Source organism: Trachypithecus francoisi, unplaced genomic scaffold (genome assembly GCF_009764315.1).
Source record: "Trachypithecus francoisi isolate TF-2019V2 unplaced genomic scaffold, Tfra_2.0 Lachesis_group11, whole genome shotgun sequence".
NCBI lineage: Eukaryota > Metazoa > Chordata > Mammalia > Primates > Cercopithecidae > Trachypithecus > Trachypithecus francoisi.
Window position 1 is genome coordinate 84,090,383 of NW_022681456.1, and position 24,919 is coordinate 84,115,301.

Sequence of the window (24,919 nt, forward strand, 5' to 3'; positions counted from 1 at the left end):
GTAGGATATGTGTGCCATGTAGCACTGGCAGTTGGTAAAGTACATGTCCACCCATCTCAACCTAAGTACTTGGCCAATTTTAATAATGTCAGTTTCAAGTTATTTAGCTACGATTTCCAGCTGTTTCCTTTTTTTAGGTTGGTGGTAAACAGAATAAATTTTATCCATAATATTATTTTTTTTCTTGAGACGGAGTCTCACTCTGTCTCAGGCTGGGGCGCAGTGGCGCGATCTCAGCCCACTGCAACTTCCACCTCCTGGGTTCAAGTGATTCTCCTGCCTCAGCCTCCCAAGTAGCTGTGACTACTGGAGTGCACTACCACGCCCAGTTAATTTTTGTGTTTTTAGTAGAGACAGGGTTTCACCATTTTAGCCAAGCCAGTTTTGAATTCCTGACCTCAAGTGATCTGCCTGCCTCAGCCTTCCAAAGTGCTGGAATTACAGGCATCGGCCACAGTGCCCAGCCTATCCAGAATATTTTTAAATGATTGAATTATTTCAGATACTGAATTATAATTGGTAACAGAGCCAAATGATGACATTAGGAAATTTTTCTAACAAATCTGTAGCCACTCCAGTCTTCCTTCCCATTATTGTAAAAGCACCATTACAACAAAATGCAGTTTACTTTCAACTATTCATTATTAAATTTCAAATATTCATTACTGAAGCCACATATAAAGTAGACAATATCGGCTGGGCGCGGTGGCTCACACCTGTAATCCCAGCACTTTGGGAGGCCAAGGCAGGTGCATCACTAGAGATCAAGAGTTTGAGACCGGCCTGGCCAACATGGTGAAACCCTGTCTCTACTAAAAATACAAAAATTGGCTGGGCTTGGTGGCACATGCCTGTAATCCCAGCTACTTGGCTGAGGCAGGAGAATCGTTTGAACCCAGGGGGCGGAAGTTGCAGTGAGCCGAGATCGTACCAGTGCACTCCAGCCTGAGGGACAGAGCGAGACTCTGCCTCAAAAGAAAAAAAGTAAAATAGACAATAATGTAGTAGAAATATAACCTGTGGGTGGCAGACACCAATTATTTTTTATTTTTTTGGAGATGGAGTCTCACTCTGTTGCCCAGGCTGGAGTGCAATGGTGCAATCTTGGCTCACTGCAACCTCTGCCTCCAGAGTTCAAGTGATTCTCCTGCCTCAGCCTCCCAAGTTGCTGGGACTACAGACACATGCCACCACACCGAGCTAATTTTTGTATTTTTAGTTTTAGAGATGGGGTTTCACCATGTTGGCAAGGCTGGTCTCAAACTTCTGACCTCGTGATCCACCCACCGCGGCCTCCCAAAGTACTGGGATTACAGGCATGAGCCACCGTGTCCAGCTGACACCAATTCTTTTAAAGCAACAAATATCTTTACCAATACAGCTTATTCAACTGTGTACTGGAGATAAATCTCTAGGTAATTTTCTTCCAATATGTAGATGCCACATCAATTATAGTGCATATTTGCCATTCTCTTCCAAGGTTCTTAAATATGTTGATATAATTTCTTTTGCAATATGTTCTGCTATTCTTGTTGCACCATATCATGTATGTAAACATTTGCCCTATCTACTCCATTTTTCCCTCTCAACTCTATTGTTCCCTTCACTATTAGATAAAGGCCTATGAGTTTGTTTGAGACAGGGTCTTGTTCTGTCGACCAGGCTGGAGTGCAGTGGTGTGATCTCGGCTCATTACAACCTTCAACTCCTGGGCTCAAGACATCCTCCCACCTCACCCTCCCAGGTAACTGGGACTACAGGCACACACCACCACACCCGGCTTTTTTGTCTATTTATTGTATTTGTTTGTAAAGACAGGGTTTTGCCATGTTGGCCAGGCTAGTCTCTAGCTCCTGGCCTCAAGTGATCCCTGCCTGGGCCTCCCAAAGTGCCAGGATTACAGGCGTGAGCCACTGCACCTGGCCCATGCCATTCTTTATGTATTGTCTGTGGCTACTTTGACACATTTGGCACTACAGTGAGAGCTGAGTATCTGTGACAGAGACTATAAGTCCCACAAAGCCTAAAATACTTACTATTTGGCTGTTTACACAAAAGGTTTGCTAACATTTGGTCTAGAAAAATCAACAAAACAATAAATCAGGCCCTGACTTGTTGCATTTGCCAACTTCCATGGTGTAAATACTCCCATTACAGCCCATTTCGTTCTACCAATGTGACATTTCTGAATGGAGTTGGGAAGACATGCATACAACATATGTAGTATTTCCACATGCGGATACAATGGACAAATAGCCCCAAGAGCAGAATTATTACTAAAATGAAGAAAAAAACCACAAAGTGATGAGTTTTTAGTATTTATTACCTTTATTTAAAAAGTTATTTTTTAGAAGTAGGGTCTCACTCTGTTGCCCAGGCTGGAGTGCAGTGGTGGGATCATAGCTCACTGCAACCTCAAACATCTAGCCTCAAGCTATCTTCCTGCCTTGGCCTCCCAAAGCACTGGGATTACAAATGTGACTCAACACGCCTGGCTTATTACTTTTATTTTTAAGATAATTTAATTGTAGCTTATATAATTTGATTTCTAATAATGGTTGTGCTTATGAACTGGCTCATAAAATCCCTGAAAATTTACCAATCAACCTTGCAAACGGGCAAAAGCCAGCTGTAGCATATATGCTAGCCCTATCTTCAAAGGGAGGCTTTGGGAAAGCAAGGAATTTTTGCATCCACTAAAGCACAGAGCTAAAAAAAATATTGGGGGGAGGGGAGACATCTACTGAGGGAACGCCACATGCAGGGTAACGTATTTTCTGGAGTACTATCCTGTATTGATATTGTATGCTCTTTAACATTCCCATGCTGCCTGCCACTTTCGCTGGAGTCTTGATACTTGATACTGTTAATGCAAAATAAGTAGCAGGCCATTAGTCTGGAGTTGTTTTTGTACCCTGAAAGCAACTCAAAATTTAGAGGTATTCCTTGTACCTTTTTTTTTTTTTTTTTTGAGACGGAGTCTCGTTCTGTCATCCAGGCTGGAGTGCGGTGGCAAGATCTCTACTCATTGCCATCTCCACTTCCCGGATTCAAGTGATTCTCGTGCCTCAGCCTCCCGAGTAGCTGGGATTACAGGCACTTGCCACCACGTCTGGCTAATTTTTGTGTTTTTAGTGGAGACGGGGTTTCACCATGTTGGCTAGGCTGGTCTCGGACTCCTAACCGCAGGCGATCCGCCTGCCTCAGACTCCCAAAGTGCTGGGATTACAGGTTTGAGCCACCGCGCTGGGCCCCTTATACCTGATTCTGAATGGAGTTTCAACCAATCACAGACAACCAGCCAAGTGGTTATATAATTAGGGACCTCGCGTGTGACCATATCCAAATAAGGCAAACACTTAGCTGTAGCCAATTAAATTTCTTTACATTCGTGTTTAGCCTAAAAAGTCTGATGCCTGGGCAGCTAGAGCAGGGGTGTCTGAGCCTCTTCTGGTTTTGACTGCTGTCTGATTCAAAATCTAAGTTTGTTTTGTCTGAAATTTTTATTTCTACAATACCTATCCAGAAATCAGTCTAGGCTGGATATTTGAAGGAAGAAGGGAATAACTGGCTGGCATATTAATCATCTGTTGGAAATCTCTTTTCTCCTTACACATTTTCATCAACTTCTTTAGGAAGTGTAATTACAAGCGTTTTCCCACGAGCAGCCCCGACTAATATGCATCAAGCTGCATGAATTCCGAAAAGCCTCAGAAAACCTGTGGTCTGAAACCCTACTATGCTTGAGGTACAGGAAAGAAGGATACTATCAAAAGGCATCATGCAGGTGGTACGGAACCGGGACAAGATTTTGGTGGCAGGATGGCCAAGTGCTAGGCCAACTGACAGTCTCCAAACCATTAGCACAGCTCCTATTCTGAGTGGAGGAGTAAAAACAGCTGTTGGAGAACTTGGATGTCATCCGCCCTTGTCAAATCATTTTCAGGATTAATGTACAGCTCTTTCCACTACACCACACAGCCTCCTCTAAAACACCCTCCCTGCACAGAACTTACCCCCAAAGCACCAGGAACCTAGCTGGCCTACAGTTGAGCTTAGGAAAAACCTGAGTGGCTCCAGAGTCACACTGCGGTAACTTTGAGTTAGAAGAGTTAAGGCCAAAGTAGAGCCGCACAGACCCCCTGTCGTGCAAGTGCGTGTCTCCTTCAGAGAAAGGCGTGCGGAGGTAGACGAGACCAGGGGTAGCAGCCAGCCTCTCCCATCACAAACGCCCTGCGCCGCCAGAGCGACTGGAGCAGACGCGAGCGCCGGGCACGCCGCCGGTGGCGCGCACGCTCAGCCCGAGGCCGCACGGGAGGCGGGCTGGCGTGCGCGCCCCCGCGGTGGTGGGCGGGGTCCGGGGCGGGGCCGCAGGAGCAGTAGGTGTAGCAGCTTGGTCGCGACAGGTGCGCTAGGTAGAGCGCCGGGACCTGTGATAGGGCTGGTAGCAGCGCAGAGGAAAGGCGGCTTTTAGCCAGGTAAGGGCCTTCTCTCTCTACAACCGGAGAGTGCGCGAAGACCCTGGCTTCTCTCCACACCCTCTTTCTCCTTCGACTTCTGGGGCGGGGGGAGTGCAAGGAGTGTGAGTCCCTTCCCCTCGAGATAAGGGGTCGAGGGACGCTGATCCTCCGTTCTTTCCTCACTTCTGGGGCCTGCGCTGGGGTGGGGAGTGCTTACGTCGGGCTGAGCCTTTGCTGCCCAAGGGCGGGAGCTGCAAATACCCTGTCCTCTCTCACCGAGAACACTCCATTCTAACTGTATACTTTCTGCTGTGGTGGAGGAAGGTGGCAATTCATTAAAACTCCAAATACCCTCCTTCCAGGGAAATACTCTAATACTCAGCTGCTCTTTTTCCTCCGTTTTCAGCCATTCCCTCTCTTTTCGATTTTTTCTCCCCTTACATTATGCCAGCTGAACTCTGTTTAAGATACTTACACCCTTTTGAGGAATGTTGAGAATATAGCAGTCCTTGCGGCCGATGTGTCATCCCCGAATCGCTATCGTGTATATATCGCTGGCACTTGCCCCCGACATATGTAGATGTTAATGTAAGGTAATTGTACACCCCTGGCTACATATACCAAAGCTTGAAGTTGTAGCTGCTAGGAACGAACCATCTGGCACCCTTCCTAGCCTCCTTACTGATGCTTGCAAAAACGGTTTAGCTGATCCTGGTGAGAGATATTTGAACTACTGTTGTCTTGCACCTAATTCCAGCCTTCAAAAGTCTGCCTTGGCCGGGCGCAGTGGCTCACGCCTATAATCCCAACACTTTGGGAAACTGAGGCGGGAGGATCACTTGAGCCCAGGTGTTGGAGACCAGCCAAGGCAACTTAGCAAGACCCTTGTCTCTACAAAAAAAAAAAAAAAGTCTAATCCATCCAGATCTGCCTAATCCTAGATGGTTCAATTGACTTGACTTTTCAGGTTAGTCAAAGGTACTTAGGGAGTTATCAGTTTTTAAGACAATGCCCATTTTGGGGAGAAGTTTTCTTTTACAGTAAGTATTCTTTTGCTCTTGATTTAAATGGTTTAACAGAGTACCTTTTATCTGCTTAGTTACCAATACTATTCACAAATGCTAAATATTTCAGGAGCCATGAAATAACACCAATCCTTTCTTCTGAGGTATGATGTAGACACAAAAGAACAGACCCCCAACAAACATGTTCTGAGTTCCTGTAGAGATACAGCCTAGATGCAGGATGATCACGTTTTAGATAGACCTTCAAAAAATTGTAGAGTTGGCGTGAAAGAAGACCAAAAAAAGTGCGTGTTCATTTATGTTTTCTTGTTTTGCATTGATACAACAACATATAATGTACTAAGTCATTAGTTTAGGGACTTATTTCATTCTTTGGATAAAATATTGAGTGCCTTTCATGTGAATCCTACTGTGGATCCAAAGTGCCAAACGTCTTTACCCTGAGAGAACTTAAAATCAAATGGGTTAGACAGATCCACATACAATTTATGGTATTAGTGAAATCATTTCTATACTAGAGGTCAGCCCAGGGTACTGTAGGAGCGTAGGGAATATAGGTGTTTTGTTTTGTTTTTAAATTCTCTCTTCTGCTTTTCCTCAAAAAAACAAAAACCTCTGAGTAATAATGAGTGATTCTCTTCAATCTATGTATTTGTATCACTTTCATATTTCTTACCCTGCTTTCCTCCAACTCCATGGCCTATGGAAAATGGGATTAGACCCTGTTGTTAATGTGGCATTTAGTAAACAGTTGAATCTGTTTCCACTGTTCTGTATTGGGTTGGGAAGTGTTATCAGTTAGTCCCTGGGAAGAGAACAGTATATTGGCAACATTAGCAAAGGAGTGCCATTTTGTAAAAATTACCTTATTGTATAACTTTCTTTAATTTGGTACACTCAAGCTTTGTTCCAGACTCTGGTTAAAGGTGGGGCTAAGTTTCAACCTAATAATTCTAAGAGAAAGCTTCAGAAGCCAAAGCAATTCACATCTTGGTGACAGGGGATCCTTTTTCCTGCTAAGGTGCCCTCAAAATGTTTTTCTCTTTCTTTTTTCTTTGGTGGGGAAGACAGGGTAGATAGGTGGGTGGGGAAGAATGTTTTTAAGTATAATTTTGACTACTGTTTCTTCAGGTTTCAAATTCTTATATTTTCTCTGGTATTTTTCACCAGTTAACTGCAATTAACTTAGAGCCCCTGTACCCAAAAAATTTATCAAAGATATACACACACAGACACAAAAGAATATTGAGAGTGTGGGAGTTCATTAGACATCTTTGGCATAATAGGCCACCTAACCACGAATTGGAAGAATTTGTTATTATTTAAATTGACAGTGAAACTAGTTTCAGGCATTGTTATTTCTATACACTACTAGATAGATGACTTTTAAATTAGAATTGTACCCTTTCCGCAGATAGTAGAATGTATAACTTGAGTCCTAAGTCAATAATTTCCATTAGAAAAGGCAATTGTTTTTTAAGTTTGCTATTGTCTTTCGCTCTACGTTTTTTGGATAGAAAATTAAGGTACTTCATTTTAGATTGCATACAGTAATCTCCAGGTGAGGTTACTTAACACAGCCTCTTCAGGTTATTAACAAACCAGTGGTTGTAAATGAAGTAGTTTCTACTTAATGATTGTGGAGTTAATATTCTATGGAGGATGATACTCTTGGTAGGACCATACTGATGAGTTTATTCTGAAGCTGGGTGCAGAGTCCTCAAGACTCAAATTATTGTGCTACTGAAGACCTCTTTTCATAAAAAGAATGGAGTTTGACCTAACAAGCAATCCATTATTAAACATATCAGATGATTTTTTGATATATGAAAATTTTCTAGAGACTTCCCATGTCCACTTATAAGACGTTAACAAGATACCATGAAAATTTTACATTCTTTGATTTTCTTTTAAATAATTTCTTAATACTACTACCCTGAAACTAAGAACTTTCATCTTTAGGGGAAAAAAAGATGCAACTTTTTTGTACTTCTGATAGCAAGTGTGGATCTATTTTCCACCTTATTTATTCTGTAACAGAGCTTGTGATATGGAAAACTTTACCGTCCTTCAAATATGTTTTGTCTTGCACAGAGTATTGCCATTTTTTGTTTCATTACCCATAAATTAGTCCCAATATCCATTTTACTTAGTTTTAGATTTCCACAATCTTTTTTCTTTTTCCATAAACTGAAATTCAAGCTAATGCCCCAGGACTGACTTATTTTCATAGTCAGTTTTACTAAACAGGTAACGTTTGCTCAGATTTGGCTTCTGAGCAAAAATTTGGCTTCCAGCGCTACAGGAAAGCTGTCTGTCCATGCATAGTATCCAGTGGTTTCTCTCTAATGGCCTCTCCCTGTCCTTTTCCTTACCCCTTGGCAATAATTGACCAAGTGAACAACTTGTCTAGTTTTTCCTTTCATTTGCTTTTCTTGACATGACTACTATCTGGTTCTGCATTTTCTAATCCAACCACTTACTCCCATACTCCGTTAACTCAGTCTTCTTTCTCTGAAATGCCGGGTTTGCCATAGCCCTGCTCAGCGTCCTGTTCTCACTATACTTTCTCCCTGTGTAATCTGATTTATTTCCATGACTTCCACTATCACCTCCATGTAAGTGGCCTGAAAATTTATCTTTTTAAAAAACTTTTTTCATATTGTATATATAATTCTTATTTTATTTTCATATATACCAACACATTTAAAAATAAAAATTATAGATATATTATTGTAAAATAAAAATTATATATGTTTATTATAGAAAATGTGGAAAAAACAGGCCGGTGTGATGGCTCATGCCTGTAATCCCAGCACTTTGGGAGGCTGAGGCAGGTGGATCACTTGAGGTCAGGAGTTTGAGACCAGCCTGGCCAACATAATGAAACCCCATCTCTACTAAAAATACAAAAATTAGCTGGGCGAGGTGGCACACGCCTATAGTCCCAGCTACTAAGGAGGCTGAGGCGAGAGAATCGCTTGAACCCAAGAGGCAGAGGTTACAGAGAGCCAGGCTCACACCACTGCACTCCAGCCTGGGTGACAAAGCAAGATTCCATCTCAAAAAAAAAAAAGAAAAGAAAACGTGGAAAAAACAAATTGTAAAGAAGACAAAATAACCCATGTTCCACAATCTGTTCCAGAGAGAGTTACCATTTGATATATTTCAGTGGTTTTGTTTTCTTTGATACACACACACACACACACAAACGCAAAGGTAATTGAACTCGTACTGTTACAGTAGATATTTTGCTTTATATTATTTTTCTTAGCATCAAAATTTTTTGAAAACATTTTAATGGTTATTTAATCTCCATTGTAATCTATTTAATAATTTATTGTATTGAGGTTGCATAATTGAATTGTGTTTTGGTTTTACATTAAATGCAAAAAAATTGAGAACAAATTTATGCATAAATCTTTGTGCAAATCACTCATTATTTCCTTAGATTAGATTCCCAGAAGTTGAATTACCAGGTCAAGGGGTGTGAAAACTTAAAAATACTAAACCTGCTCCCAAATTGCTTTTTGTAAAGATTAGACTTTATTATTATTAACTATTTAATATTATTTATTTAATAATATTATTATTATTTATATATAAATAATAAATAATATTTAATAATATTATTTATTAAATATTAACATTCTCAACTGCAGTGATTGTGAGTGCCCATCTTAGTGCAGCCTTGGTAACACTGAATATTATTGTTATTATTAATATTATTATTATTGAGATGGAGTCTCGCTCTGTTGCCCAGGCTGGAGTGCAATGGCGCCATCTTGGCTCACTGCAACCTCGGCTGCCCGGGTTCACGCCATTCTCCTGCCTCAGCCTCCCACATAGCTGGGATTACAGGCGCCCGCCACCACGCCCGGCTAATTTTTTTGTGTTTTTAGTAGAGAGGGGGTTTCACCGAGTTAGCCAGGATGATCTCCATCTCCTGACCTCGTGATCCGCCTGCCTCAGCCTCCCAAAGTGCTGGGATTACAGGCGTGAGCCACCGCGCCCAGCCCACCTGGCTAATTTTTGTATTCTTTAGTAGAGACAGGGTTTCACCATGTTGATCAGGCTGACCTCAAACTCCTGACCTCAGGAGATCCGCCCACCTCGGCCTCCCAAAGTGCTGGGTTTACAGCGTGAATAACTGCGCCCGGCCTGAGTATTATTTTTTAATCTTTTCTAATTTGATAGGCAGAAGTGAATTAATTTGTATTTTTTTGCTAGTGAGAGAGAACATTTTTCTTTTTTTTTTTTTTTTTTTTGGGACGGAGTCTCGCTCTGTCGCCCAGGCTGGAGTGCAGTGGCTGGATCTCAGCTCACTGCAAGCTCCGCCTCCCGGGTTTACGCCATTCTCCTGCCTCAGCCTCCCGAGTAGCTGGGACTACAGACACCCGCCATCTCGCCCGGCTAGTTTTTTGTAGTTTTTAGTAGAGACGGGGTTTCACCGTGTTAGCCAGGATGGTCTCGATTTCCTGACCTCGTGATCCGCCCGTCTCGGCCTCCCAAAGTGCTGGGATTACAGGCTTGAGCCACTGTGCCCGGCAAGAGAACATTTTTCATACATTCATTTCTGTTTCTTCTGTGAAGTATGTTTGGGTTAATCCCATTCCCATTTTTATTTGGGTATTAACATTTTAATTATGTTGGTTTTTTTGTTTGGTGTTCTTTTATTTGGAGCGTTTTGTAGGGGAAGCACAGGTGTTTATTAGACGAAATAGAGTGAGTGGAGTGATAAAGTGGAAAGTATATAGAAGTTGAAATTGTGGTGTTATAACTGCCCATTGTTTTGAGGGGCCAGAGCTTGTGATCAGTGAAGCAGTACTGCAGAATGGAAAGGGTGCTGTTTGAGAGTTAGGATTCCCAACTTCATGTTGTCATCGGCCAATCAGGTGATCTTGGACAAGTCATTCATTCATTGACTCAGAGCCTCATCTGTAAAATGAAAGGATTGGGCTTTTGATCCCCAAGACTGGACAACCTCTGTGCTGAATGGATGCCTTTGGAGCTACTGCTGTTCACTAGGCATTCTGGAATTACCTTCTGTCTCATCTCTAACCTTTCACCTCATTTTAGATATATAGAGCCTGAGGAAAGACTGGATGCAGTAAAGGCAGTTTCCACCAGAGTAGCAGGGGAAGCTTGGGGACAGTTTAATTTGTTTGTGCTCTTTAACTTTCAGGAAAATAGAAGTATAAAAAAAAATTGAATGGGGTTCTTGCTGTGGGGGTTGGGGGAAGGAAAGAAAAAAAAAAGAAGTCAAGAAGATTGGTATTTTTTTAGGCCTTCCCATAGACTGACACTTGGAAACTGGAAAGATAAAATCATAGGAGCCCTGCTGATCTATGCCACAAAACTCCATTGTCTACAATGTATGTGAAAAATGTCTCATTTTGTGACTAGAGGGTATACGTCTCCAAGGCAAGTTATTTAACAGCTTCTTCTACTTCATACAGAACCATTCTTAGTGTTTTTCTTTGTGATTTGTATAAACTCTCGTATTTTAAGAATATTAATTTTTTGTCCTGTGGTCAAATATTTAACCAGTTAGTTTGCCTTTTAATTTTGTATGTAGTATATTATTACTTATCTATAGTGGTTTTTTTTTTTTTTGGAGACAGGATGTCACTCTGTCACCCAGACTGGAGTGCAGTGGCACGATCTCGGCTCACTCTAGCCTCCACCTCCAGGGTTCAAATGATTCTAATGCCTCAGCCTCCCAAGTAGCTGGGATTACAGGCACACGCCACCATGCCCAGCTAATTTTTGTATTTTTAGTATAGAGACAGGGTTTCTCCATATTGGCCAGGCTGATCTTGAACTCCTGACCTCAGGTAATCTGCCCACCTCAGCCTTCCAAAGTGTTACAATTACAGGCGTGAGCCACCACACCCAGCCTGGATTTTTAAATTTGAGATTTCTTCTGGTGCTGTGATGTTTAGAAGGCCTCCACCATCCAGAGATTGGTTAAATACTTTCATTTCCTTCTGATTTTTACCACTTTACTCTTTATATTTAATTCTTTAATTTGTATTGAACTTACTTTAGAGTACCAAACCAGTATGTTTAATGCCTTTGTACATCTGAGCTCCTGATCTGTATTTCCAGCTACCTGTTAGGCTATGTGGATAGTCCCTGTGCGCCATGCATCTGCATATACCCAGTTTCACTAAGAAGAAAGCTTGAGGTTGTCCTTACCACTTTAATACTTTTCTCCACCCATATTTAGATCAATCCCCAGGTTAGGTTGATTCTGCCCCAGGAGTGATAAGGGCTCTTTAATCAGTCTTCTAATTCAGATTCCCTCTTTTTTTTTTTTTTTGCCAGAGTCCTTGAGCAATCTTTAGAGTTGGCTTTAGTTTTTCCCTTGCAGTTCAGAGTTGTCATTTAAAAAAAAAGCACTGATTTTCAAAATACGGTTCCTCTAATTGCCTGTGGTAGAATTACCTAGCGTTGGTTAAAAAGGTAGAGTCTCAGGTCCCACCTAGACCTGCACATCAGTGTGTCTGAGGGATAGGCCTGGGAACCTGAAGTTCTAACAAGTATCTCAAGAGATTAATATGCAAACTTGAGGGGAGACAATGCCTAAGAAAATTCAGTCTAACTTTCTGACGTGCTCTTCAAGACACCCACACCCCGACTCTGACAGCCTATTCTTTTAGGCTTATCTCCCACAATACTACCCACCCTGGCACTGTGACCCTACAATAATTCTCTGTTTCCTGGACCTGCCCAGTTCTTTCCTGCCTCTGTGCCTTTGCTCATGCAGTTCCCACAGCCTCATGCTCCTCCCCTTCCCCACACTCCTGTTGAAATCCTTTTCCTTAAGAGCCCAAATCAAATGCTACCTTTTAAAAAATTTTTTAATAAAAAAAGCCTTTTCTAATTTCTTCTACTTGTATCAGTGACTTCCTCCCCAGTCTTTACTTAACACTTAATTTTTTCTTCATTTCTTACCTTACTTAATGTTGTCACTATTTATAAGTTATTGCTTTCTTGTAAGATTATAAGCCTTGTAGATATGAGAACCTTTCCCTTCCTTTTCATTTTGTAGTCATTATGCACATATAAGCAATTAAGAACTCATTTATTTTATTTTGTTATTTTGAGACACAGTTTCATTCTGTCCCAGGCTGGAGTGCAAAGGTGTGATCTCAGCTCACTGCAACCCCCACCTCATGGGTTCAAGTGATTCTCATGCCTCAGGCCTCCGGAGTAGCTGGGACTACAGGCATGCACCACCACTCCTGGCTAATTTTTTAAAAAATTATTATTATTAGAGACAGGGTTTCACCGTGTTAGCCAGGCTGGTCTCAAACTCCTGGCCTCAAGTGATCTGCCCACCTCAGCTTCCCAAAGTGCTGGGATTACAGGTGTGAGCCATCACCCCCGGCCTTGTCTGTCATTTTTATTTTTTATTTATTTATTTTTTTTTGAGACGGAGTCTGGCTCTGCCGCCCAGGCTGGAGTGCAATGGCCGGATCTCAGCTCACTGCAAGCTCCGCCTCCCGGGTTCACGCCATTCTCCTGCCTCAGCCTCCCGAGTAGCTGGGACTACAGGCGCCCGCCACCTCGCCCGGCTAATTTTTTTGTATTTTTTAGTAGAGACGGGGTTTCACCGTGTTAGCCAGGATGATCTCGATTTCCTGACCTCGTGATCCGCCCGTCTCGGCCTCCCAAAGTGCTGGGATTACAGGCTTGAGCCACCGCGCCCGGCCGTCTGTCATTTTTAACATTACGTCTTCAGCACTTGGAACACGGCCGAAGACTTGGTAAATGCTCAATAAATATTTGTTGAATGAATGAATAAGCCTTGAAGATAGACTTTTCATTTGGACAAGTCTTGTTTTGGTTTGCAATCCAAAGTGTTGCATTGTTTTTACTGGACAATAGCTGATGTCGGTCCATCTGGGTTCAAATCAGGTAGCAGTCTCTGAGGAGTTTGGAAGGTAGCAGGACAAAAGTTTGGATACTGTGACAACCAGGATTCAGTTCCATCTGAGTGCAAGTTTTCCAAGGTGTTTCCAGGATCCAGGCCACTATTTTACAACCACTATAGCCATCTACTTCCCAGGTTGTTACTCTGGATTATACTAGTTTATCAACTCCCATTACATTTTTAAAAGTCAATGTGGCAAAACTAAAACCCAATTAGTGGAATCCACAAACAACCAGAAGTTTTTTTTTTTCTGTTTTCATTCTCTAGGAGAAAAATTAGGAAGCTATCTAGAATCTTCAAGAAAAGATGAAATGATTTTCATTATACTTACTATTACACATGCTCTGAAATAGGACAGTGTACTGATTAGAAAGATTTTCAGCAACAGCTTTAAACAAAAAGTTTCTTATTAACATCTAGTCAAACCAGACATTAAAACAAATTAGTTCTAGTTTCTATTTCTCTTCATTGGTTAGTCTTTTTTAATTCCTTTTTTTTCTTAATACTGGCTTGAAGTTTTATTAAAAATAATGCTTTGTATAGTAGCTGATACTTTTCAAAGTACTTTTGCTTTTATCCTTTCATTTAGTCCTCATAACCATCCTGTGTGAATCAATATCTGTTTTTGAGATGAAGAAATTGAGACCCAGAGACATTGATGATCTTTCCCATGCCAACTGAAAGACCACTACCCAGCAAATGCCTCTCAGTAAACTGTTTTCTACAGTCCCGAATTGGATGTAGCTTTTAGAAGCTAAACATTAAAATTCAATTGAAACAGTAACATTAATATGTTTATAACCAGGCCAGGTGCGGTGGCTCACGCCTGTAATCCCAGCACTTTAGGAGGCCAAGGTGGGCGGATCACTTGAGGTCAGGAGTTCAAGACCAGCCTGGCTAACATGGCAAAACCCTGTCTCTACTAAAATTACAAAAATTAGCCTGGGAGACAGAGTAAGACTCTGTCTTATAAAAAGGTTTATAACCAGTTCTTAATAAGATGCCTAGCATTGGTCCAGATAAGTAGCCAAATTTTATCACTTGTGTGGCTGTGTGATTTGGTACATCTTCATGTGACTAGCCTCAGTGATACTTGTCCTTGATTAAGGCATTGTTATGTGGTAGCTTCTCAGATTTTTAAAGAAAGGAAGAATTAAAGAATTTGCCTAGAGAAGAGTCATTTTTCAGTAAACCCATTTTAATTCTCCTGCTTGAAGGGATTGGTTAAACTGATCTGAACTGACTATTCAGATTGAGTAAGTCCTGAAAAAAAGCATATCATCTAAAATTTCAGATGAGAATGGAAGCCAGGCCCTTCCTGGAAATGGCCAGAAGTGAAACTAAGAAGCCCTGTATTTAGAGAAAACTTGATTAATTATTAAGGACAAAGGGCTACTATAAGAAGGTTATATCTTTAACAGAAGGAGCCTTCCTAAAATAAGCGTATATGTTTCTTTTGCTTTGAGATTGTAAAGACTCCTTAATTAACAACTTTGCCTTAATTAAGCATGTAATTGGCAAGACTTGTGAGCATGTAGTTTCTAGGCAGATATTCAATTATGTAGGTGGGCCTTTGTTGAGATGTGTGGCAACTGAGTACTAGTGTAACAGTTTTTCATTCATATGACAGATATTTATTGAGCCCCTACATGTTCCAGGCACTGGTATTCAGTGCATCTGATGTTAAAGTATGAAAAGGTACAAAGGTTAAAGGAGAAATATGCTGTTCAGAGAAAGTCTGTGCTTTGTTGTAATGGTCTTGGTCAATTGTAAATTTCCATGTTATTTTTCTAATTAGCTATGTTTTTCTCTACTCTTTACCTTAAATTTGAAGTTAGTGACTTAATGATCTGTTTTTCTACTTACCGAAAGAGATTTTTCTTACTATGTGTGGAAAAAAACTACTGGGAAAAAAAAAAAAAAAAGAACACCTCACTTCGTTGGATTATGTTTGACCTTAGAATAAGTTAATGATCAGCTGGGACGGGGCAGGAAGGAACCAAATGAACAAATAACAAATTTTATTAATTGGGAGAGAGGTGGAGTTAGACTTGGATTTCATCTGGTAATTTTTTAATTTAAAGGGAGAAAAAAGAAGATTAGGAAAGTTCTTGGGTGGTTGTTCATGATCTACAAATTTTAGACCAAAGTCAGTTGTTTTTGTTTTTCAAGGTGGAGTCTTGCTCTGTAACCGAGGCTGGAGTGCAGTGATTGCAGCCTCATATTCCTGGGCTCAAACGATCCTCCCACCTTGGCCTCCCAAAGTGCTGGGATTACAGGTGTGAGCCACTGCACCTGGCCCAAAGTCAGTTTTTAAAGACTGTAACTGGGATTACTCTTTTACCTGTCTAAATAAGATATATGAAGATTACCACAATTATGTAAAAAACTAATCTGGGATTCATAAGCACAAGATTAAGATATTCACATGAATGAATAAGGTAATAGAAACCCTATGGGAAGGTTATAGTTATAGTCTCTTCAACATAGAGTTCTTTTCTTTTTTTTTTTTTTTTTTTTTTTTTGAGATAGAGTCTCCTTCTGTTGCCCAGGCTGGAGCATAGTGGTGTGATCTTGGTTCGCTGCAACCTCCACCTCCAAGGCTGAAGCAATCCTCCCACCTCAGCCTTCTGAGTAGCTGGGATTATAGGCACAAGCCACCACACCTGGCTAACTTTTTTTTTTTTTGTATTTTTTGTAGAGATGGGATTTTGCCATTTTTCCCAGGCTGGTCTCAAACTCCTGAACTCAAGCAGTCTATCCTCCTTGGCCTCCCAAAGTGCTGGGATTATAGGTGTGAGCCACGGTGCCTGGCCCAATTTAAGAGTACTAACAGAGGTATTGATGTATTGATAATGCCTAAAATTTTATCTTTCCTTTTTTTTTTTTTTTTTTGACGGAGTTTTGCTCTTGTTGCCCAGGCTGCAGTGCAATGGTGTGATCTCGGTTCACTGCAACCTCTGCCTCCCAGGTTCAAGCAATTCTCCTGCTTCAGCCTCCTGAGTAGTTGGGATTACAGACATGCGCCACCACACCCAGCTAATATTTTGTATTTTTAGTAGAGACGGGGTTTCTCCATGTCAGTCAGGCTGGTCTGGAACTCATGATCTCAGGTGATCCTCCCGCCTCGGCCTCCCAGAGTGCTAGGATTACAGGCATGAGCCACCGCACCCGGCCCTAAAATTTTATCCTTAAGAGATACAACTTTTACAGATTTAGACTTTATGGTGCAGAGAAATGGTGTCAGGTTTTTGATCAGATCTGGTGTTCCTGGTAGTAACTATCAGTTTCTCAGAGATTACATTAGAGATATTCTCTTTTTATCAGTGATTTAACAGAAATAAGCTGACCCTGAAATAATCATGTACACTAGAACTGCTTTTCTGGTTTATTTTCCATGCTGGAGATCATTTTGTTTCCAAGCCAGCCTCCTAAAACATGAAAAGAGCTAACATTTATTTAACTTCTTTGGGCCTCAGTTTCTTCAACTGAATATTATTCAGTAATACACTTCCATAAAGTGAGACAGTAATACTTCTGAGTGTGTTACTATGGAGATTAAATAAGTTATATATGCAAAACAATTAAGACAGTATCTGACACATGGTAAATGGTCAATAAATGTTAGGTATCTTTTTTTTGTTTTTTTTTTTTGAGATGGAGTCTCACTCAGTCACCCAGGCTGGAGTGCAGTGATGCGATCTCGGCTCAGTGCAAGCTCCGCCTCCCGGGTTCACGCCATTCTCCTGCCTCAGCCTCCTGAGTAGCTGGGACTACAGGCGCCCGCCACCAAGACCGGCTAATTTTTTTTATTTTTAGTAGAGACGGGTTTTCACCATGTTAGCCAGGATGGTCTTGATCTCATGACCTCGTGATCCGCCCGCCTCGGCCTCCCAAAGTGCTGAGATTACAGGCGTGAGCCACCATGCCTGGCCAATGTTAGGTATCTTTATTACCACCACTGCTATCATTATTTATTAAGTACTTATTTTAGCAGTGTACTAAGAGAACATTTTAATGATGATGAAACTAAGGCTTAGAGTAATTTTCCTCATGTTACCCAGTAAGTGTGTAGTAGACTCAATATGTAGACCTGAGCCCAAAGGAGCCTTGGGCAGAGTTGGCATAGATGTGGAACAGGCTGGAGCATCTGGCCCAGCCTTTAATAATCCTAGTTTCAAGACTCTTAAAGGATAAGACTGGTCCAGACAGCCCCTAAATACCGGGAAGATGTGGTTTGTAATATGTCATTAGAACATGGACATTACGGTCTGTGGGATTGTGTCAAATCCTAGTTCTATCAGTTATTAGCTGTGTGAACTTTTCTAGAGCCTTAATTTCTTCCTCTGTAAACGAAGAATAATAAATATTTGCTGGCCAGGTGTGGTGGCTCATGCCTATAATCCCAGCACTTCGGGAGGCCGAGGTGGGAGGATTGCTTGAGCCCAGGAGTTCGAGACCAGCCTGGGCAACATAGCAAGACCATGTCTCTTACAATAATAATAATAATAACAGCTTCATGGCAGTGTAAGAATTAAGCGAATAAGATCAAATGGAATGAGATAACATGTAAAGCACCTGGCATATGGCTAGTACTCAGTAACCAATCCTCAGGCTTATGCTCAAGGGATTCAAACTTGTACCTGATTCTGACATTATATGTCTAGATGGTGAGCAGTTAGGGTCTGGGTCTGCAAAAATTAATGTGTTTGGACTCCATATGAGAGGTTCAGATTCCACAGGTGATCCTGATACTCAGAGTGCCACCCTTATCTGAAAGTACTAGACTGGGTGGTGGAGGATAACAGCAGTGATCCTCTCTCAATGCCTGGGCTGTCAGTGTCAGTCAGGCTTTTTACAAGGCTGTGCTCTGCTTAGAATATTAATGAGCAGTCAGGGGTGGGCGTCCTGCAAAAAGGAACTCCACAGAAATGAGGCTCTCGTCTGTATAGTCAAGCAGCATTTTTGTTTGGAAAGAATATTAATGAGATCTCGATAAGAATCAGACACCAGGAAAGGACAGCTGTTGTGAGAGGCAAATCCAATTGTACAAGGAGTTACACATAATATTCAGAAAGTCCTTGTGTAATTTTAAAAAAAGTAATTAAGTTGTAGAGATAATAAACAATTTATAAATGACGTTTAAAAAAATAAATATGGCCGAGCACGGTGGCTTACACCTGTAACCCCAGCAGTTAGGGAGGCAGAGGTGAGAGATAGCTTGAGGCCAGGAGTTTGAGGCCAGCCTGGGCAACATACTGAGACCTTGTTCTTCACAAAAGAAAAAATAGGCGGGCTGGGTGTGGTGGCTCCTGCCTGTAATCCCAGCACTTTGGGAGGCCAAGGCAGGCAGATCACAAGGTCAAGAGATCAAGACCATCCTGGCCAACATGGTGAAACCCTATCTCTACTAAAAATACAAAAAGTAGCTGGGCATGATACCTGTAATCCCAACTACTCAGGAGGCTGAAGCAGGAGAATTGCTTGAACCCAGGAAGCGGAGGTTGCAGTGAGCCAAAATTGTACCACTGCACTCCAGCCTGGCGACAGAGCGAGACTCCATCTCAAAAAAAAAAAAAAAAAAAGTAAATGTGGCCGGGGGGCACAGTGATTTTCACACCTGTAATCATCCCAGAACTTTGGGAGGCTGAGGCAGGCGGATCATCTGAGGTCAGGAGTTCGAGACCAACCTGGCCAACATGGTGAAACCCTCTCTCTAAAAAAAATACAAAAATTAGCTGCGCGTGGTGGCGCACATCTGTAATCCCAGCTATTCAGGAAGCTAAGGCAGGAGAATCACTGGAACCCAGGAGGCAGAGGCTGCAGTGAGCTGAGATCACACCACTGCACTCCAGCCTAGGTGACAGAGTGAGATTCTGTCTCAGAATAAAAAAAAGTAAATGTATTGAGCGGCCAACACATATTTGAAAATATGTTCAACCTCACTCATGATTAAAGGAGTGAAAACTGAAACAATAATGTACCATTTTCACACATCTTCTATCAGATTGGAAAAAATAAAAATAATGCTTATTACTGATAAGAATGTGGAGAAAGATTCAAATATAAATGGATGTGACTTTTTTGAGGGAAATCTCAGAATATCTGTTTAAAAATTTAATGCATAGGCCTTTTAAACTAGAAATGCTCCCTCTAGGAATTTATGCCGTAGATGCATCCCACCCCAGGTAGGCAGTAGTACAAGCATGTACGTTGCATTCTTATTCATAACAATGAAGAAGCAAAAGCAACCTACATGTTCATCCACAGGAGCCTTGTTAAATAGGTTTTAAACTATTACAGAATGAAATATTATGAGGTTCTGAAAGGTTGAGATAGATCTGTATGCCTCGAGATGGGAAGATGTCCAAGAGGAAAGAAATAATTGCTGAACAGCACATTAACATGAAACCATCGTATTTCTAAAACATGTTTGTATTTATGCATGTTGTGTGTCAATTTCTCTGTGCCTCAGTTTTCTCATCTGTAAAATAGGCATCGTGATGGTACCTACCTCATGACTTGTTGCAAGGGTAAACTGAGATAACATATGTAGAGTGCTTAGTACAGTGACTGACACATAGTGCTATCTGTTGGCAATTATTATTATTGTATAGGTAATATCAGAAAGTTTATACTCCAGACTTTGACAGAGGTTACCTTTGAGAAGTAGAATTGGTTTGGGGGAAGGGCAGACAAGAGCTGGCAGGGACTTCTTCTTACATTGTGTATTTCCATATAATTGTTTATATGGAGCAGGCCCATCTTTGACCAGTCACTGACAAAGGAGCCTAGACAGTGAAGGAAGTGGCAGCTCTGGTTCAGTGGGCTTGTTGAGACCCTGCGGAAGAAGGTTCCCAACGGGAAGGAGGAGGGTAAGGAAGGATGGTGCTGTGTGGAGATGGGAAGGATGTTCGTGGATTCCACCATGGCTACTGAAGTTTTTTTTTGAAAACCACTTGACCTAATTAAAGATTTAAAAAACTTGCATTGTACAAGAACCTTACAAAGGCCAGCATGTATTTGGACTTATCCTTTTTATAATTCACTAAGTTATATTTATGTGAAAAAAGTGATTTGTGTTTAATTTGACTTTTGAATAAAAACTACAGTAAATAATTGGTCAAAGTGCTCAAAACATTTAAAAAATGGGTAGTTTTTCCAATAATTATGAAATAAAAATGTTGATATTTTAAAGAAACAATTTCTCTTCAACTAATGTTACTACTTCCATTATATAGTGATGAGCAAAATTTTTTTTTTTTTGAGACGGAATTTTGTCCTTATTGCCCAGGCTGGAGTGCAATGGCATGATCTTGGCTCACTGCAACCTCTTCCTTCTCAGTTCAAGTGATTTTCCTGCCTCAGCCTCCCAAGTAGCTAGGATTACCGGCATGCGCCACCACGCCCAGCTAATTTTATATTTTTAGTAGAGATGGGGTTTCTCCATGTTAGTCAGACTGGTCTCGAACTCCTGACCTCAGGTGATCCACCCGCCTTGGCCTCCCAAAGTGCTGGGATTACAGGCATGAGCCACCGCCGTGACCAGCAATGTTTTAAATAATGAGAGCAACTTTCAAGCTAAAAAGTCAAACAGCTGAAGCAAATGTAACATTTTTTTTTTTTTAATTTTGAGACTGGTCTCACTCTGCTGCCCAGGCTGGAATGCAGTAGCACCATCACAGCTCACTGCAGCCTCTATCTCCTGGGCTCAGGCAGTCTTCCCACTTCAGCCCGTCAAGTAGCTGGAACCACAGGCACCCACCACCACACCCGGCTAATTATTAAAATTTTTTATAGAGGTGGAGTCTTACCATCATGCCCAGGCTGATTTTGAACTCTGGGCTCAAGTGATCCTCCAACCTCAGCCTCCCAAAGTGTTGGGATTAACAGGTGTGAGCCACTGTGCCTGGCCATGAATTATTTTTAATCACGGCCTTATTGACATAAACCTTCTTAAGTCAATATGACACATAAAATAAGCTAAACCCATGAGTTCTATTAACTGAACCTTTAGAATAATGTTTATTGAATGTGGCTTAGACTCTGAAGCATGTGAAGACTGACAAGATTTGCCTCTGACCTCAAGCAATGTGCCAGGCACTGTTTTACATTTACTGTCTCCTTTAGTTTAAAACAACCCTGTAAGGCAGATTTATCATTTTCCTTTTGCATAGAAGGAAAGTAAAGTACAGAGAGGTTGCCATGCATCTGGTAAGCACTGGAATGGGAATTGGAACCAGCTGGTGTTTCCATTCTACTGCCCTGCCTCCAGAGAGTCATGGGGTAAGGGTGGGCAAGGTGAGCCCTGTGGGGGGCCGCATGAGAATTCTCAGGGACCTCAGTGATCATCTGTCATCTAGTCTAATGACTTTCAAGCAATCATTTAAAAATTATAAAGTTTTATTGAAAAATTATTTATATACCATACAATTCACCTAAAGTGTGCAGTTCAGTGGTTTTAATATGGTCACACAGTTGTGCAGCCATCACCATAATCAATTTTACAACATTTTATCACCTTCCAGAGAAAACTCATACCCATCAGCAGTCAGTTCCTTGTCTTCCTACTGCCAGTCCCAGGCAACCACTAATTCTCTTTCTGTCTCTATAGATTTGCCTGTTCTGGACCTTTCATATAAATGGAATCATACAGTAAATGGTCTTTCGTGACTGGCTCCTGTCACTTAGCTTAATATTTTCAAGGTTCATCCATGTTGTAGCATGTGTCAGCACTACATTACTCTTTATAACCGAATAATATTCCCTTGTATCAGTATACCACATTTTGTTCATCCTTTCATCAGTTGACGAACATTTGTGTACAAGTTTCTGTGTGGACATGTGTTGTCATTTCTCTTGAGTATATATATACACACACATAGGAATGGAATTGCTGGATTCCATGGTAACTCTGTGTTTAATGTTTTGAGGAACCACCAGACTGTTTTCCAAAGTGGCTGCACCATTTTACGTTTCCACTAGCAGTGTATAACGGTTCCAGTTTCTCCACATCCTTGCTGACACTTGTCAAACTATATTTTTACTATACCCCACAATAAGAAATATTTTACGTTCCTATTCAGTTTATACACATACAAATAACTGAAACAAAAACTTCAAAAAAAATCTACCTGTACTATGTCTGATGCACTTTAACATTTTCAGTTGCATTCTGTTCTTTTTCATCAAAACGAACACGTTGATTCTGACCGCTAAAGTTGCTTTCACAACTCACTAATTGTGACCTGCAGCTAGAAAAGCACTAGGCTATTTTAACCCCTTCATTTTGCACAGGAAGAAAGAAGGACCCAGAGAAGTGGCTTGTTCATGGTCATACCACTAATTAGTGGCAGATTCAAGATGAGAGCACAAGCCTGTTGGCTGCCTACTTTAACTTTGGGCAATTCATATTATAGTTGACCTCTTATTCAGTAGATAAAAATAAAAGAGTTTCTATTTTTTAACCTTCTTATCTTTCTCAAGCAGCATTTTAAATTCAGCAACAAACCTGGCTAGAGAAAAAAAAGAATGAGAATAACTCAATTTTATTATCATGAGTCATTGCTTTAACACAATTATTTTGTGCCATCTGGACAGAGAAGTACTAGGTGAACCTAGATGATGGGCATCAAATTAGGCAGATTGAATTAATCAGTACAGTGTCTCAGATTCATTTTTGTCCGAACTTCTGTGTACTTTTAAAGAGCAGCCATTTTCCTTACACTGTCAAATTTGAATGGCAACATAAAATTGAAGTGGGCAATATAAAAATATTTTCTGTTGTTGTCTTTCCATTTTTCTTAGAATACATGTAGGTCTTAAACCCTTTACTTATTTATTTTTGAGTCAGAATCGTGCTCTCTTGCCGAGGCTGGAGTGCAATGGTGTGATCATGGCTCACTGCAGCCTCGACCTCCTGGGCTCAAGTAATCCTCCTGTTTCAGCCAAGTAGCTAGGATCACAGGCATGCACCACCATACCCAGCTAATTTTTATTTTATTTTATTTTACTTTATTTTATTTTTTGACAGAGAACAGGTCTTGCCATGTTGCCTAGGCTGGTTTGGAACTTCTGGCCTCAAGCGGTCCTCTCTCCTCAGCCTCCCAAAGTGCTAAGATTACAGGCATGAGCCACTGTGTCCTGCCTTAAACCCTTTAATTCAGTGTTTTCCAGCATTTGATGAGGGAACCTCTGACACTAGAGTTACTTCGAGGTTCTTATTAAAATGTGGGTTTTTTGAGCCTTTCTCCAGACCTAATGAATCAGAATCATGGGATGGGACCTGAAAATCAGTATTGTATACACATTTCCTAAGTGATTCTATGTACGCTCAAATTTGTAACCAACTGAATTTAGTGTTTTTCCCCCTTTATTTCTCATCTTCCTTTTTGTTTCTAAAATTACTATTTGATTTTGTTACCTGTAGAGCCAAATAGTTATTCATTAGCATTTATAAGAAAACACCTAAATTATCTCAGTAGAGGGAGTTAACTAAAACAATATTGATGGGGTTCAGTTTTATTCTACCTTAGTAGAATACTGGAGACCATTTTTTTGATGGCTATCTCCACCGGTTTCCCATACCTTGGAAAGATTTATTTTGGAATAAACATATACAACCTACTCTATTGTTTGATTTCTTTTCCCCAAAAACACTAGTCTCTAAAAATAGCTGAATCCAAAAATTATATATATTTCAGATCCCTGGGATCCCTCTCTTCATTAACAAATACTTGAGTGCCCACCATGTGTCAGGCACTGTTCTGGGAGTTAAAATACAGTGTGATTTTTAAAAATTACAGTGTGGGACAGGCACAGTGGCTCACACCTATAATCCCAACACTTTGGGAGGTTGAGCTTGGAGGATTGCTTGAGCCCAGGAGTTCGAGGCTGCAATAATTATGATCACACCACTGCACTCCAGCCTGGGAGACAAGAGTGAGACTTTGTCTCAGAAAAAAAAAATTAACAATCTGATCAGGTAGGGATAGGTCTAATACTTTGAGAACTTATAAGGAACGTTTTAGCCCAAGCTTGAGGGGTCAGGGAAGGTATCTGGAACAAAGTGTCCCCCAAGCTGGGACCTATAGCAGAAGGCCAGGGAGGCTCAAGCATTTTCAGACAGAGGGTAGCAGTGTGCTCAGAGAATGGCTTGTATCAAGAGATAACTTGAGCCTACCTAAAGATGTGAGGAGGCCGGGCGCGGTGGCTCAAGCCTGTAATCCCAGCACTTTGGGAGGCCGAGACGGGCGGATCACGAGGTCAGGAGTTCGAGACCATCCTGGCTAACATGGTGAAACCCCGTCTCTACTAAAAAATACAAAAAAAGCTAGGCGGGCGAGGTGGCGGGCGCCTGTAGTCCCAGCTACTCGGGAGGCTGAGGCAGGAGAATGGCGTAAACCCGGGAGGCGGAGCTTGCAGTGATCTGAGATCCGGCCACTGCACTCCAGCCCGGGCGACAGAGCAAGACTCCATCTCAAAAAAAAAAA

At 41.3% G+C, this 24,919-nt stretch overlaps 1 protein-coding gene across 2 annotated transcripts in view; it reads left to right on the forward strand.

The window, feature by feature from the left end:
* The first annotated feature begins 4,328 nt into the window (after positions 1–4,328).
* The window catches only part of LIMA1 (LIM domain and actin binding 1), a 103,728-nt gene continuing 83,137 nt past the window's right edge, over positions 4,329–24,919 (forward strand). For both annotated transcript variants that reach the window (XM_033222118.1, XM_033222119.1), the window contains exon 1: positions 4,329–4,478. The gene's annotated coding sequence lies outside the window, so the exon portion shown is untranslated. The remainder of the gene's footprint in view (positions 4,479–24,919) is intronic.